Source organism: Anabrus simplex, chromosome 10, assembly GCF_040414725.1.
Source record: "Anabrus simplex isolate iqAnaSimp1 chromosome 10, ASM4041472v1, whole genome shotgun sequence".
Taxonomy (NCBI): domain Eukaryota; kingdom Metazoa; phylum Arthropoda; class Insecta; order Orthoptera; family Tettigoniidae; genus Anabrus; species Anabrus simplex.
In genome coordinates this window covers 83,427,972-83,446,566 of record NC_090274.1, presented here as the reverse complement: position 1 = coordinate 83,446,566, position 18,595 = coordinate 83,427,972, and positions in this window count along the sequence as shown.

Here is an 18,595-nt window from a genome sequence, read left to right as displayed (position 1 = left end):
ATAGAAAAAGCCTACTACAAAAAAACATTTTCACCAACGTCACCACAGAGATCAACATAAGACGCAAGGAGAAAGGAAGGAATCAGCCAAAGGCGCTGAGAACAGCATCTTTGGTCCAGCAAAATAAAACAGGCATGCGCAGAGATACGAAAAAAAAGAATGTCAACATGGCCGACCGGCGGTTAGGCCGAGCCCAAACAAACACATGGCCAAGTAAATAACAAATCTGTACCAAGATAAGAAAATGAGGTACCCAAACAAAATCGAAATGAAACCGAAATAAAACATGAATAAACCAATCGATAGCCCATCTTTTACTTGCATCGGACACCACCATTCACTCATAACATTCACACGAGATACAAATACACACCACATGACTCACCTTAACACAGTTCCAGGTCTCGCATATTCAACTAATAACGTGCACTATGGGAGCACAATATAAGAATATACGTATTTTGTATAATCGGGCAAAACAGGCAGGATCGTGCACCAAATCACATTAAGCTTGAGTTTCGTACGACTACAAATAAAACTTTGTCGACACGAAAGTCGTTGCTTCGAACGCGGCCAGGTACAACCAAAAAAATTCACCCGAACAAGTGCACCAAAAATGTGATGGGTTCGAGACCAAATTTCCAAATCAGCAGTAATCATAGTATTAACCTCTCACAGTCACACCCGCCATTTACACGAACCGAAATAGAAGATGCACATCGACTGGCCATGAAGGATCGTAAAAAAAGTAAAGCAAACGTAGTAATAATAAAGTGACAACAGAAAGCACATACCTGTTAAATCAAGACATTAATTATGGCATGAGTGGTGGTAAACCCTCGTTTAAATAAGGTAAAAATCCACCTAAAGCAAAGGAAGGCGATTTCACATCGTCTAGCCTCCATTGTTAAAAAAAAAATCACGAGTGAGGAAGGCAAAGATATGCGTCAAAAGATGAAAACAGTAGTCTAGTACGGCGAAAGATCGTCAATACATACCACGCAGAGTGCTGCGCTCTGTGGCCTATTAAGGGATATACACAGGTTTTTCCTCGAACTGAGGTCAACAAGACTTGTATGAGTAATAAACATGACATATGAGAAACATGCAAAATGAGCATGGTTCACCATCCAGCAGCCCCACGTTTAAAATGTGTCTTATCTTGGTGATCAAGCAAGTAGACACGTTTTAAACGAGGTTTTCCTTAAAATAAATGCGCGCATTTATTACAACTAGTACCTTAAAATTAAATTATGCCTATATACAAGCACAACATAAACGATTTTAACCATATGTTTCAACAACATTCAAATAAGTCAGTTCGTTACATATTGACGTGTGTATTTTCTCACAAAGGGTTACGCTGAATCAATCAGTCTATGCCTTATTACATCAAACGATCCACTTCATTCATAAATTCGAGACCGGGCTTGAAAGAGGAATGGTACAAACAGGTGAACCTCTCCCGTTATGCCAAGGTTTTGGAATTCATTTGGTTCATTTTCATCGAAAAATGCCAGCATCCATTCTAACCATTTCATTTTGCGTCGTTATCCCTGAAACAGGAAGGACTTTAGAATGCAAATGAATGGTATGACAGTTCAGTCAAGTATACGATGCTACCAAACTACAAGGCAAAAGCATCAAACATTACTGGCCCGTTGACGATAGGGCTTCAACAAACTCACGTGAGCTTTTGATACCCTCTTATCGGCTAAATCCATTAACTCCACTGTAACTGGTCCCAGGAATCTCACGATTTTTTTGGTGTTAGACCATTTCAGACACAATTTACCAGTAATTTGGTCAGCAGCAGAGCTTATTGGAAACATATTCACCACGACCAAGTCTCCAATTTCAAGAGTGACTCTTTTTCTGCCTTGGTCGAATCTTTTAGCCACTCGGTTCCGGGCTCTGACTAACTGGTCCAAAGCCTCTTTCCATTTCTCCTCCACGCTCCTGTTTCTGGATGCCTCCGACAGATAGTTTATGTCCCATTTCAATTGGAGCGGGTCAGTAAGATTTCTCCCTAGAAACAGAACAGCTGGGGATTTGCGATGAGACTCATGAAGTGCATTATTAAAAGCTAAAACAAAGAAAGACAGGTTATTGTCCCAGGTACGCTGGTCCGCGCTGTGGAAGGCTGACAGACAGGCTTTCAAATTTCTATGGAAACGTTCGACATGGGAAGGCTTGGGGTAGTGGGGACTCAGAAAAACGTGTTTAACACCCCATCCGAAACACAAATGCCGAAATTGGCGACATCTGAAAGTAGAAGCATTGTCAGACACTAGGACTTTCGGGGGACCATGAACACCAAATACATGTCGGGTTAAAAGCTGAACAGCGTTGCTCGAATTCATTTTGCGCACGGGGAACAACCATACGAACTTGGAAAAGGCGTCGACGACGGACAGAATTCCGACGTTGTCATTTTTGGATTTTGTGAGAGGACCAAAATAATCGATAAACAGTTTTTCCCCCGGATATGTCGCAACATCGGCAGAGTGGAAACCGGTTAGAGATGATTGAGCAGGTTTGGACCGCTGACACACATCGCAGTTCCTTACATACTCAAGTACGTCCTTTTTGAGGTTGGGCCAAAAGAAATCACGAGAAACGCGGTGCAAGGTTTTGTACTGGCCAAGGTGAGCCCCTAGGTAGGAATCGTGGTAATAATGCAACATCATGGGCCTTAATTTAACCGGGACATAAACCTTGTCCTTTCCTTTTTTGCAATTACGATGAACCAACAAACCCCTTTTGACACAGAACGACTTGTCTCGGACAGACCCATCAGCGACTCTTTTAAACAATTCCTGACACTCATAATCATCCTTCTGATGCTCGGAGATGTCCATGAAGGACCAGGGATAATTCTGCAAGATATTGATACTCTCAATACTATCAGTTTGACAATAGTCTTCCTCCAGTTTGGCTTCAGTCTCCATTTCCCCGTCAAACATTCGCGTCAGACAATCGGCCACGACATTTTCCTTACCACGTACATGCACAATTGTAAATTTATAGGCCGACAGCCGGAGAATCCATCTAGCCGTGCGACCGAGCCGCTTGACATTCGCGCTCATCCACGACAGGGCTTGGTTGTCCGTATGGACGAAGAAATGACGGTGTTCCAAGTATGAGCGGAATTTTTCAACACCTAATACAACAGCCAGGCATTCCTTCTCGTAAATCGAGTACTTCAATTCAGCTCCACGTAACAGTTTGCTAAAGTATGCAATGGGGGCTAGCTTCCCATCCTCATCAGACTGATTAAGCACAGCAGAAATGGCGATTTCACTAGAGTCGCACTGTAGAACAAAGTCACGTGAAAAGTCGGGACTGTGGAGGACCGGGGCTTCACAAAGAGCTTTCTTCAGTAGATCAAAGGCACGGGTTTGATCTTGCTCCCATACGAAACGACAATTCTTCCTTTTCAAAAAATTAAGGGGGGCCGAAATTTGAGAAAAATCCTTGATGAAACGGCTGTAGAAACCGACCATACCGAGAAATCTCCTGACGCCGCGGACATTTTTGGGCTGAGGGAACTCACTAATACATTTAACTCTGTCAGGGTTAACAGCGATTCCAGAATCGGAGATGATATGACCCAGAAAGTTCAAACGTTTGGAGCAAAGGGACACCTTTATGGGGTTAATTGTGAATCCGTGCTTTTGCAAGCGAGTCAGAACTTCACGCAGATGAGCCAGGTGCTCGTCGAAAGTGGCAGAGTAAACGAGAAGATCGTCCAGAAAATTAAACACGTAGGAAAATTTTAAATCGCCGAAGATCGTATCCATCACGCGGCTGAGTGCTTGGCCACCAATAGAGATGCCCATCGGGACTTTATTGAACTCAAATAAGCCAAAAGGGGTGGCGAAGGCAGTGCAGGAGCGGCTTTTGGGGTCCAAGGGGATTTGGAAGTAAGCAGAATTGAAGTCGAAAACAGTGAAATATTTGGCCCCATGGAAATTTTGAAACGCACTCTCGATAGTGGGCAACGGGAAGCTGTCGAAGACGACGTTCTTATTTATTTTTCGATAGTCGCTCACCAATCTAGGTTTACCGTCCTTTTTGGGCACTAGGAAGGCGGGGCTACTATAGGGCGACTTGGAGGGGGAGATGACCTTCTTCTCCAACAGGTCGTTCACACATTCACGCATGGCGCGTAACTTAGGGGGCGAGCAACTGAAAGGAGGAGATCTTACAGGGGTATTATCTTTCAGTTCAATGGTGTAGGAGAAATCTTTAGCACATCCTAGCTCGACACTTAGAACATCACCAAACTCTTCCAACAGCCCATTTAACATAAGATTTTGATTGTCAGAAAGGTCACATGAGGCATTGGGAAATTGGCATTGAGTTAGAGTACACACAGAGGCACGTTGGAATGGGGCTTCAAAGGGGTAGCTAACGCCCGAATTAAAACGGAAGGCAAAGGTTCGAGTGATAAAGTCAAGAGACAGGCCAGTAGCTAGCATGAAATCAGCTCCAAGAATCATCGGTACCGACAGGTCGGGAACGACATTGAAAGTCCAATCCCACGACAAACCATGAATTTTAATGTGACATATGACTCGACCCACCGGACATACCTCACGACCGTCAGCAGACATGAACTTTCCTAAGCTTTCACAACCTTGCAGATACGCTAAATTGACAGAAGACACCAAGGATTGATTGACAAACGAAACACACGAACCGGTGTCCAACAGAGCATAAAATATGCGCGATCCTATAAGAATTTTGGTCCAGGGTGTAGACGAAGGAAGGCCCCAGATCCTCTTATTCACACCATCATCAGGCGCCAACGACGGGCCACCACGCCGGCGCGCCTCTAGTTTCCCTGCTGGGAGTTGCACCGAGGGCATACGCGCAGTGTAACACCAGCAAGACCACACTTAGAGCATTTAGCGGGAGACCTTGACCAACAATTTTTAGAAACGTGCCCCATTTTCCCACATTTCCAACAATTTCTCACTGTGGGCACACTCGCACTGGGTGGGTTGGAAGGTTGGATAAAATTTACACAACGCTGAGGGGCAGATGCAAAGTCGGGTCTACGATTGGGGGTACTAAAAGGGGGGGATGCAGAAGGTGCAGTAGCGAAGGAGACGGATTTGGCGGGCGCACGGCAAGCAACATCGGGGAAAGAACAATCAGATGGGGTAGGAGGTGGGCGATACAGTTTATTTTGATTTACGGCAGACTCAAACTCGCGACCAAGGTTTATGATGTCCTCTACACACTCGACCTCAGACCGCTTGATATGCAATTTATAATCAGGGGCTAAATTCCGGTAAAACTGATCGAAAACCTCGGACTCAGGTACCTTCACGCACATCCGATTAAACAAGGTGAGAATTCCAGTAGCATAATCATCAATGCTTTCCCCTATCCCTTGCGTTCTTCTAAAAGTTTTCTGCCTCAAACAATTGTCCATGTCGGACAATCCAAAGCGCTGTTTTATTCGAGCAGCAAACTCCTCCCACGACTGGATGTTACTTTTAATTAATCGGAACCATCGCAACGCCGGCCCTTCCAGCATTCCAGGAATAACAGGGATAAACAAGTCAAGGGGTATTGAGCTACACTGAGCGATATCTTCCACCCGTTCCAAACACTCAACTACACTGAAGCCGTTCCCTTCCCCCGAGAAGTTTAATTTCCACTTACGTACAACCTCGAACACAGGGTTAACATTAACCTTATAATCGCTAGTGAATCTGGAATTTGGAGAAAAAGTGTCAACACGATTTTCGCCGAGGGCGCGATTACCATATGTAATGGGATGTCTATCATCAGTACATCTATCACTGTTACTACCGGAAGCAGGCATTTCATTAATTCTAGCACTACGATCTCTCTTATCATTCTCAAGATTAGACATATCTGCCGCGAATACCTCGCTATCTTTACTCAACTCTAAATCTTTGGGGTTTTCCATGATGCAGATTATTTCTCAGAGGTATTAAACAACACACACATATAATGACAAACAAACACTGAAGATTAGAATTGAATTATATATATATATATATATATATATATATATATTGGCTTCATGAACTTAAGGCATGGGAAATTGCACTAGACTAATATGTACATAATCTCCATCTCCAGCTCTATCTCGTCCGAATTTCCTTCTTTTCAGATGAGATACACTAATCGAGTACGCTTCTGCTACCATTTGTGCCAAACCCCTCCCTTACAGATAGCATATGACGAAAATGAAACAAACGTAACGGGAGAATGAGGTGCGGACCGCGATTAGGGAAGGCAGAAAACGGCCCTGAGCTCAAGATGGGCCTCGTTATTAACCAACGAGGACGATTATAGAAGACTACTATAAATGAAACGCTGAATAAACATAAGGACAAGGTTTATTAGTAAATTAATAATAGAATCAAAACATGGAAAAAGAAGCCAATCGCATAACAGAGAAAAAGAAAAATCAAGACATAAACATTCCTTCACAAGCGTCCCTGCCGAGGTCGTGGAGTGAGCTCAACATAAATAATCATAACACACACCAAATATTTCGTTATCAGCTCACTGATACAGTAGTGACCTCATTACCATTAATATTTCGATTAAATATGCCGTGCGCACGGTAGTACAGGCAATAACCTTTTTTTTAACTTCAGATTAAAATATTCACAGCGCATATCTTTCCATTCTCCATTCGCACGACAACAATAGAAAAAGCCTACTACAAAAAAACATTTTCACCAACGTCACCACAGAGATCAACATAAGACGCAAGGAGAAAGGAAGGAATCAGCCAAAGGCGCTGAGAACAGCATCTTTGGTCCAGCAAAATAAAACAGGCATGCGCAGAGATACGAAAAAAAAAGAATGTCAACATGGCCGACCGGCGGTTAGGCCAAGCCCAAACAAACACATGGCCAAGTAAATAACAAATCTGTACCAAGATAAGAAAATGAGGTACCCAAACAAAATCGAAATGAAACCGAAATAAAACATGAATAAACCAATCGATAGCCCATCTTTTACTTGCATCGGACACCACCATTCACTCATAACATTCACACGAGGTACAAATACACACCACATGACTCACCTTAACACAGTTCCAGGTCTCGCATATTCAACTAATAACGTGCACTATGGGAGCACAATATAAGAATATACGTATTTTGTATAATCGGGCAAAACAGGCAGGATCGTGCACCAAATCACATTAAGCTTGAGTTTCGTACGACTACAAATAAAACTTTGTCGACACGAAAGTCGTTGCTTCGAACGCGGCCAGGTACAACCAAAACAAATGCACCCGAACAAGTGCACAAAAAAATGTGATGGGTTCGAGACCAAATTTCCAAATCAGCAGTAATCATAGTATTAACCTCTCACAGTCACACACGCCATTTACACGAACCGAAATAGAAGATGCACATCGACCGGCCATCAAGGATCGTAAAAAAAGTAAAGCAAACGTAGTAATAATAAAGTGACAACAAAAAGCACATACCTGTTAAATCAAGACATTAATTATGGCATGAGTGGTGGTAAACCCTCGTTTAAATAAGGTAAAAATCCACCTAAAGCAAAGGAAGGCGATTTCACATCGTCTAGCCTCCATTGTTAAAAAAAACATCACGAGTGAGGAAGGCAAAGATATGCGTCAAAAGATGAAAACAGTAGTCTAGTACGGCAAAAGATCGTCAATACATACCACGCAGAGTGCTGCGCTCTGTGGCCTATCAAGGGATATACACAGGTTTTTCCTCGAACTGAGGTCAAGAAGACTTGTATGAGTAATAAACATGACATATGAGAAACATGCAAAATGAGCATGGTTCAGTATCCAAGTCTTTTGAATAAACACAGGTGAAATCCTAAATTTATGTTTTAAAGACGTTGAATGAAGGTAGAGTTCATCACCGGCAAAGTTTATAAGTCTTTGATCCAGTACCAGCAAAATCACAAATTTATGCTTACGGGAACTTAAAGCACATTCAGAGATCAACACTAGCAAAGTTTATAAATCGCTGTTTATTAGAGGAATGGGTCACTTAACACTCGCAAATATTGCAGGTTCAATTTATGAAGAATTCGCTCTTTAACACACGTAAATAATACAAGTCCAATTATGAATTTAGCACACGTAAATAATACAAGTCCATTTCATGAATAATTGGAAAAATTCCAGTTTCGAACACCCGTAAATATTGTAAGTTCAATTATGAAGACTTAGAAAATGTTCTTTAACACTCGAAATATTGCAAGTCCACTTGAGAATACTTGGAAGAATTCGTTCTCCCACACTCGAAGAAAATACAAGTTCACTTTATGAATACTTAGAAAATTACAGAGTTCCTCGTCGGGACTGTCACTACACGACGATAGTAGCAGCGAGAGTATCCACGCTGACTACTCAGCTGTAACTGAGTGAACAGGCTACAGTGCGCCCTCCTTTTATTCGATCCGGGGCGTCTACGTCACAATACGGCTTGACTGAACATCTCCTGAATCCCTCGATGGATTTACTTGAAACTTGAGCATTGCGACGTTCAGGTGATCCCAAACAAGATGACATATCGCTCAAGCCGCTAGCATAATTATAACGGGAGTTACAAAATTTCTCCGCCGAACATTCGGGAAGATGTGACGTGGAATCTAGAATATACGAGTCCAGGCTGGGAACACGTGCTGTGACGGGCGGGCGGTCTAGCTAGCCCCTGTGGCTACGTCACAGCTCACAGCTGTCCTTCACTCGCTTGCTTGCCCCGCTGACGGTAAACAAACCAGGCGTGCTCAGAACATTACGCGTGATAATTAAATGTCATTTATACCCAAAAAAATATACATGTACAGGTCGTAATCGGTACATATCCCTCCCTCTCAGGGAAAAGAAAATACAAGGAGGATTTTCTTTAGTTAACCTTATTCAAAGTATTTTTTGAGATTGAAAGCATTGTAGATGCCTTCAAGGTTGCCATCTAATCTTGTGACCCCATAAGCACCGTTATCCAAAGATCTAGAAATCCTGAAAGGTCCAATGTACAAGGGGCAAAATTTCGCATAGATCCTCAATTCTGGACGAGACATCGCAGGTTTGCGAATTAACAGCTTGTCTCCCACTTGCAAGGGTGGTCTGAATTTTCGATTCCTATTTCTCCGCTGTCTGATATCTGCAGCGTTTCTCAATTTTACCAAGGCCTTAGCGATTCTTGCTTCTTGACCGATGGCTGCATCAGACGGAGCAGGAAGAATAGCACCCCAAGGGCGATGAGGAATATGCCCATGATGCACCAACATCGGAATATCTCCTGTAGATTCGTGGATAGTGGAATTGACTATTTTCTACATCACTGGAAGCACTTCAATCCATCTCCAGTGTTCCTGCTGGCAGTAGAACCGACAGAATCTGGCAATTTCTCTCATCAATCGCTCAGCAGGGTTGACTTCGGGATGACGAATGGAATTCATTATATGATGAATCTCCAACTCTTCTATCGCCGCCTGGAATTCTGCAGACGTGAACTGGCTTCCATGATCGGTTAGTAGAAACGTAGGTTTCCCCATCGCAGGGAAGACATTCCTGCGGAGTCACCTTAAAATATTTCCAGTGTTTGACTTCTGGATAGGTAACAACATGGCGAATTTTGAAAAGACATCAACAATAACTAAGACGTGGTTGTTACCCCTGGCCGCCTTGGGAAGTGGGCCGTACAGATCAAGCGCCTTCACCTCCCGTGGGATCTCCGGAATGATAGGCCTCGGATATTCCCTCATAAGGTAATTGTTTGGTTTAATCCGTTGGCACAAGTCACAGGTTCTTATGGTCTTTCTTATATCATTACGGAGGTATTCCCAGATGAACCTTTCCTTAATTACACTAGCCACTTTGTCTACTCCACCATGTCCTGTGATGAAATGGCAATGCCAGATGATGGCTTCCCGAAGTTTAGCTGGGGCATAAATCCTTTTAGCAGTCTTGGTTGTATTAATGTACTTGTAGAGTAGGTTGTTGTCCCAAGAAAAAGATTGGGCTGCCTGCTCGATCCGTGCATAGTCTGGATCATGTTGTGGAATCGATACTTCACAGAAGCGAATTATTGCTCTTAGCCTGTGATCTCTCCGCTGAGCTTGGGCTAGATATCGAAGTTTTCTTAGAAATTCTTCGTCATCACTATTAATGACTGAAATTGGACTAGCTACGGCCGCATCGGAAGGATTTCGACCGAGAGCGTCGGCTAATACGTTGTTCTTTCCAGATCGATGCACGATAGAGACATTGAATTGTTGGATGAATAATGCCCATCTGGTGACTCGTTCATTCGTAAGGTCGGAAGACGGAATGAAGGTAAGTGCCTTGTGGTCCGTGTAAATGGTGATTGGAAACCCAAAGACAACCTTTTTCCAATACAAAAGCGAATATACAATCGCTAGGGCTTCTAGCTCCGTAATGGTGTATGACTTTTCATGTGTCCTAAGCTTCCGACCCACAAATGAAATGAACAACTTGACATCGGGCCTATTAGGGTCGACTTGGTAAAGAACGGCTCCAATTCCTATCTTAATGGCGTCACATTCAATATGGAAAGGCCACTCGTAATTAGGATAGCAGAGCTGCACATTATTTTTGAGCATCCTTTTAGTAGCAATAAAGGATTGCTCACATTCAGTAGTCCACTTCCAGCGATTGTTTTTCTTCAGTAATTCCTGGAGAGGCGCTACAGTTTCTGTGTACTGAGGGCAATGTTGCGAAAAGAATTAGCAAAGTGCCAGGAATTGCCGAACTTGCTTAATCCTGCAAGGCCTAGGAAAATCCGCAATGCATTGAATTTTGGCAGGATTTGGGCGGATGCCCTCCTCGCTAATGACATGCCCAAGAAAAAGAACTTCCGTCTTGAAGAATTGACTTTTCTTCAAATTAATTTTAAAGTTCTTTTCTCTCCATTTCTTAAGTACAGTGTGTACATCTTCCAAATGCTGCTCTCATGTATCAGATGCTATCAAGATATCGTCGACATAAATAGTGGCGATGGCCTTTACTTTATCAGATAACTGGCTTTCCAACACTCTTATTAAAACGGCTCCCGAGTTCTTGATGCCAAAGGTCAACCGGTTGAAGACATAGGTAATATTGTCGAAGATAAATCCAGTGAAGAGCCGGCTATGTTCTTCCATTACGATATGGAAGTACGATGATGTCATGTCCATACCTGAAAAATATTTCTTTCCATAAATTCGCTTAATGATATCTTTAAGCGGAGGAGGGTGGTCATATTCAAGGACCAGTCGGTCATTCAAGATACGAGCGTCCAAACACAAACGTAGATTACCATCGGGTTTCCTTACTATGGTAAGTGGATTAATATAGGGCGTAACGCATTTTGAGATAATTCCGTCAGCCTCCATCTGACGAATCAGTGTCCTGGTTTCATCCATGTACTTCTCGGGCACTGGATATGGTTTGCGTTTATAAGGCGAAGCATCCTTGACGTTGAAGTGGTGCTTAAAATTTTTAATTTCTCCGGGCTTCTCATCAAAGACGTCCGGATAAGCTTGATAGATTTCTTCCTCCGCCGCTGCTATGTCAGGGTGGTAATATGGGGCTTCAGTTACACTGGAGATGTAGGTGAGAAGATCGGGCCCTTTGTCATTTAAAATTTCATCAATGGGTCCCCCTTCATCCGGATCTCCTTCTTCTTCTGACACGGGTCCCTCTTTTCCTCGGGATCACCCTCTTCTTTCAGTACCTGGTCGACTGGGGCGGCATCGCCAATCACACCATCGACTTGTGTACAGGGTAAATCGATCCCTTGAAGCCTAAAATCTTCACCATCCACCAGCTGCAACTCTACAGATCCAATCCTACATAGATGAATGTTGTTGGCAGAGTAGTCAATATTAGCCTTATATTTAGACAAAAAGTCTGAACCCAAAATAAGGTTGAATTTCGTAGGCAAAACTATCAGAAAGGCATGTTCACACACTTCCTCATTAATGGTGAACTCAAGGAATACTTGCTGCTTGCATTTGATGTTCAGGTCAGGAATAATGCCCTTGATCTTCACTTGTGCAACTGGCAAAATCAGAAGATCACATTTATCCTTAATCAATGTTATCAGTTTGTCAGAAATTAGGGACACTTGCGCTCCCGAGTCCACTAATGATGATACTTGGAATCCCCCAATGGTAATATTAATTATGGGTTGACTTCGTTGGACATGTTGACGAATAGGTACCTCGTCCTCAAACACTAAGTCATCATCGATGTGCCAATAATTTATTATGTCTACGTGAAATGACCCGACCTCCTCATTTTCAGGCAAACTTATTTTGGAAAAATTTAAGTTTTTTTGTAACAGCACCTGTGGATTTTGGATTTTGACCAAAGGTGTTGTTTCTCCTATGATATTCTTGATATTCAAGAGAAGTCACTCCAGGTTGATGACCCTCTTGTTTCATCTGATGAAGGTAGTCCTGTGTTTCCTTTCATCGTTTGTGCAAGTCCGAATTATTTGAGTCTCTACTCTCTTGTTTTTTTCTTGTTTTAACCAAGTAGGTTTGGTTTGGTATGGCATCTGGCCTCGGTATGGGCGTTTCCTAAACCCTCTATACCGCGTAGGTGATGATTGAGTATCCCTTTCTTCCTTTCTATCCGTTCGTTCTGGACTTTGTCGTGGTTGTTCAGAAGCATTAACCTGAACTGGATGGGCGGCTATGTCCTTACACTTGCTTGGTTTCAAAGTTCCCTGCGCATGAGCAGTATCAAGACGTCGCAATACGGCATGTAATTGAGCCAAATTCTGAATGTTCGCTGCTACTAAGATTTCTTGAACGTGAGAAGGGTATTGTAATGTAATAACCTGAATAAGTTCCTTCTCAGGCAGAGGAGGATCTAAATACTGCATCTTCTTCAACTGAGATAATAAAAAATCTGCGTATCGAGAGGTGTTAATGGAGGTGTTATACCTTCTCGAATATAGTTGAAGTTTGATAAGGTGTTGAGTTTCTGCGTTCCAAAAACATTCAATTAAAGCTTTCTCAAAGTCAGAGTATGTCCTGAAATTAGATTTGAATACGGAATACCAAGAAAGAGCTTTGCCTTCGAGTAATCGGGCAACTGTTCTTAGCTTTCTATCCTCGCTAATCTTATGTTCTTGAAAATATTCTGCTACATTAATCAGAAATTCTTTAGCAGTATAATCTTCTTTACCGGAGAATTTAGGAGGTTTTTCCTCTTGGATTTTAACGATAGTCGTCTGGTATGACGTTCCTTCGACTCCTTCTATCGAACTAGAAATAGGTCTGGAAGTATCTCGAGATTCAAGATTAACGACCTTAGTGGCTAGTTGTTCGAGATTATTTTTGACATCTCCCAACTGGAGTTGGACTATTCCTTCGACTTGTTTGACATCGTTCTTCAATTCAGTTTTAAGTTCACCAACATCTTTGCAAATACGACTAATTTGTGTGGTCGTATTATCGGCTTGCTGCGTGAATCGTTTGTCAAACTCGCCCTGCTTAGCTTTTAATAAAGCAACGTCGTTTCCTACTCTGGAAATGTCATTCTTAACCGTGTCCCGTAGAGTATCTTGGACAGAAACAATTTTAGCCTGCATTTGCGAAAGCTGACCATGTGACTTTTGAAATTCGGCCATGAATTCCTCAATATTCTGTGAAAGCTGTTGAACGGAAGGAACAACCTTCTGTAAATCTTCCTTAACAACTTCTAAGACTTGACCTTTAATAGTTTTTCTCATCTCCTCGATGTTACGAGTAAGCTGAGAATTAATTTCCGTAAATCGGTCATCAATTTTCTTATTGGACTCAGAGAATCTTTCTTCTATCCTAACAGTTGCTTGGTCGAAACGGGATTCTAATATTGTGTTCATTTCAGTAAATTGGGATTGAACCACGTCATGTAAACGCTTATCTAACCTGGCATCAGCTTCCGCTAACCGCCTATCTAGGTTGGCATTTGATTCAACTGAATTATTTAACTTAGCATTTGATTCAACATTTGCTTGGGTTAAGTTATTTAAACGTTGGTCTACATTGGCATGATTAGCATTAGTTCGAACATTAGCCTCAGCTATGCTAGAAAGATTAGTATTAGTTTCTGTAATACGTCTCTCTAAGCTAGCACATGTCGCAGTAAGCCTGGTCTCTAAATTGGCGTTAGCCTCATTCATATTACGCTCTATGTTAGCACATGTTGCAGTAAGCCTAGTCTCTAAATTGGCGTTAACCTCATTCATATTAAGCCTAAGGGCTTCAATTGCTGCTAGTATATTTTCGATATTTAGAGCAATTTAAATATTTCAAAATGTGACACTTAGAAAATTTCAAATGGAAATTGCAATATCAGTCAGTGGCTTTAAAAGTTCAAAAGCACTCAGTTCATCATATATCATAACATAGAAATCAACCATATGACAAAGAACACATAAAACACAAATTATTTGCCACGTCCAGGGCATAAGTTTCACTTTGTAAAAAAAAAGAAGAACACCACGTCCGGGGTGTTGTGATTGTCTATTAATTGATAGCACTGTTAACCTAGCTATCGAGCCCCAACGTGTAGGGTGCCACGTATATTACCCTCCTCTCTGTACCGGTAAAAGAGCCCGACTCTCGGATTTTAAAGTAAGTAAGAATATAGTTCTCAGGGCTAAAACTGCGTGACTAGTAGTTAGGGCTCGGTACAGGACGTAGGGTCCTAGCTACAAGAAAACTTTGACTCTGACTGAACATGAGTTTATTCATATAATACATGAAATTGCACATCACCTCCAGGTAGATATAAGCTGTCTTCCACATAGTCCTATAATATGGCTCGGATTCTCCAGTTCACCAAGCCGAGCAGGTTGGAACACGTTCCAGAAGATTCCAGGGACTCCGTGCAGAAGCGGCTGCACTGTCTGGGTTGGTAGAAGGTAGAGATGCCTCGAACTTTCGAGGCCCAGGTTGAACCCCGATGATCCTGGCGATGTTGCAGATAATCATTTGCTACCTCAGTCCAATGTGACTGAGAGGGTTGATGTCTCCAAGGTCACTCGCAGTACTGATAAATCTGAGTTCATAAAAACCTTGGGCGATTAACCTATTAGCGAAGTCACTGGTTATTATTCGTCAAGACTTTCAAAATTTAACACTCATAAAATGATATGTCTCTGTATACGAGGATTATGAATACTTTCAAAGTTCACCACTAGCAAAGTCCTCATCTCTGAATAAATATTGGCAAAAATTAACACAAGTCCCTTCTCATGAAACTATGACCAAATTTAAAGTTCCCACTGGCGAAGGTACAAGTCTTTGAGTGAACACGTACGAAAAACATAAGTCTTTCCGCATGAAAATCTGAATAGATTTAAAGTTCATCACTGGCGAAATTTATATTTTTGAATCAACACTGGCGAATGTACAAGTCTTTGAGTGAACATGTACGAAAAACACAAGTCCATCCATATGAATAAATTTACAGTCTATCACTGGCGAAATTTATAAGTCTTTGAATCAACACTGGCGAATGTACAAGTCTTTGAGTGAACATGTACGAAAACACAAGTCCATCCACATGAATAAATTTACAGTCTATCACTGGCAAGGTATCCAAGTCTTTGAATAAACACAGGTGAAATCCTAAATTTATGTTTTTTTGTTTTTTTTTGCTAGGGGCTTTACGTCGCACCGACACAGATAGGTCTTATGGCGACGAGAATTTATGTTTTAAAGACGTTGAATGAAGTTAGAGTTCATCACCGGCAAAGTTTATAAGTCTTTGATCCAGTACCAGCAAAATCACAAATTTATGCTTACGGGAACTTAAAGCACATTCAGAGATCAACACTAGCAAAGTTTATAAATCGCTGTTTATTAGAGGAATGGGTCACTTAACACTCGCAAATATTGCAGGTTCAATTTATGAAGAATTCGCTCTTTAACACACGTAAATAATACAAGTCCAATTATGAATTTAGCATACGTAAATAATACAAGTCCATTTATGAATTTAGCACACGTAAATAATACAAGTCCATTTCATGAATAATTCGAAAAATTCCAGTTTCGAACACCCGTAAATATTGTAAGTTCAATTATGAAGACTTAGAAAATGTTCTTTAACACTCGAAATATTGCAAGTCCACTTGAGAATACTTGGAAGAATTCGTTCTCCCACACTCGAAGAAAATATAAGTTCACTTTATGAATACTTAGAAAATTACAGAGTTCCTCGTCGGGACTGTCACTACACGACGATAGTAGCAGCGAGAGTATCCACGCTGACTACTCAGCTGTAACTGAGTGAACAGGCTACAGTGGGCCCTCCTTTTATTCGATCCGGGGAGTCTACGTTACAATACGGCTTGACTGAACATCCCCTGAATCCCTCGATGGATTTACTTCAAACTTGAGCATTGCGACATTCAGGTGATCTCAAACAAGATGACATATCGCTCTAGTCGCTAGCATAATTATTACGGGAGTTACAAAATGTTCCCCGCCGAACATTCGGGAAGATGCGACGTGGAATCTAGAATATACGAGTCCAGGCTGGGAACACGTGCTGTGATGGCGAGCGGTCTAGCTAGCCCCTGTGGCTACGTCACAGCTCACAGCTGTCCTTCACTCGCTTGCTTGCCCCGCTGACGGTAAACAAACCAGGCGTGCTCAGAACATTACGCGTGATAATTAAATGTCATTTATACCCTAAAAATACTCATGTACAGCTCGTAACCGGTACACTACTCAGTACTCATGTCTGTTACAAAACTGAGGAAACCTCAGATTTATCTCTTGGACATCTTAACAGACAATCAAACATACACCTTTATCGAATAGACCTAAACAAATTGCTGTTAAAATTTAAACTTCATCCATTCAGATTAAAATAAATGCCTTCTTCACCACCACCACTAAGAAACAAATGATGAATCTCTGAGTTCTGAGATAAAGATTTGAACTCCAAAACCTAAAACAAAAACTACACCCGTATTCACTTAGCGAACTGGTAATGATATAATCTTTTTACAGAGAATATGTTCATCATGGGATTCGACTATTGAGTAGTATCACTATTCTAAATCCTATATTATGCAATATGTATAGACTATGTAGTATTGCAAAGGTGGACCATTAAAACATACGTTTAATTATTACTGTGATCACAATTCAATACTTATCAAAACCATGAAGTTTATATCCTATGATATTGAGTATTATGGCAAAGCAAATATGAGCTGCCACGTATCAACTACAATAAAAACCAACAGAGAGCACCAAGAGAAAGAAATATACTACTTGTGGGAAAAGGAGAATGAAGAGAAGCAGGCTAGGAGCCTGGAAGACAGAGATTCTCCAAGCCCAAATCATAACATGTAGCTTGCTATTGCTCCAGAGGAATAAATTCCACTTGCATTGACTGGATGAACAAACAAACCACTCTCAATCAGGCGGTACATCACATCTCAACATCGAGTGATATTCTAGTACAGTTTGATTTACGAGCTGCGAACCGCTTGTTGGTATTTATCCCATTATATATCAGGAGCTAAGCAGAGGTAGCAAAAAACCCGCATTGCTCACACAAAGTACAACGCAGCGGCACAACATCAAACAATGGTCTCCTTGTCCCATTCTGCATAGTGAAGATGAGAAATCTGAACCCGGATATCAACAACTTGCTTCAAATGTGCAATATAATCATCAAGCTTCTGCCCAATGCCACATGAAATTTTCCCCTAGAAATTCAGTAAAGCAATGATGACCACCCCATCAAAACTTCTAGAATTTTTTACACAGTCCTAGTCAACAAAACAGGACTGGCACATTTTTGACACATGCGGCACAACTAACGGCCTTTGCATCCAGCCTCCACCTGGTCAGCGGTGCAACATGGGGTTGACAGCAGCCACACGCAGGACGTTAGATCTTATTACAGCTGGAGACTTTAATTTGACATTAATTACTGGTGAGCAAAGTATTCTTGTAAATTTTGGACCTGCACATTGATCCTTAGCTGTGTTTATGTCATTCTATCAGTTGCACTTGGTCAGTAATATTCCTAATGCAAATGGAAATACACTTGATCTTATTATTACGAATGTTAACACATTAACAGTATATAGAAGTGAGTGCCCCTTAGATGAGGAGGATTGTTATCATCCTGCAATTGTAGTCACACTACTATTAAACAGAGAGCGTAACCATGTTTCACAACAATCTAAGTAGTTATTTGCCTTTATAGGGGCTAATTTCTTTTAGATGTATGAATTGTTTGAGCAAATGGATTGGTCTAAGATTGTAGAATTTACGAACACTGGCCAGGCTATTAAGTATTTTTATGCTCAGGTACACTCCGTATTTTGTGAAACGGTACCAATCAAGAATATTCACAAAAAGAAAAATATATGGTGATGTCAAGATACATTGCTAGGTTAGGGCTGAGGATCAGAAATTCGGGGCTCGTATATGATGTAGAGCGGGTTGGAGTAAGGGAAGGGTAAGTCAATCATGTAATAGTTGTATCATGATTTACTAGTATTTACTAGTATCTTGATTTACTAGTTGTCTATACATATGTAATAGTTGATCGTAAATAGCTTGT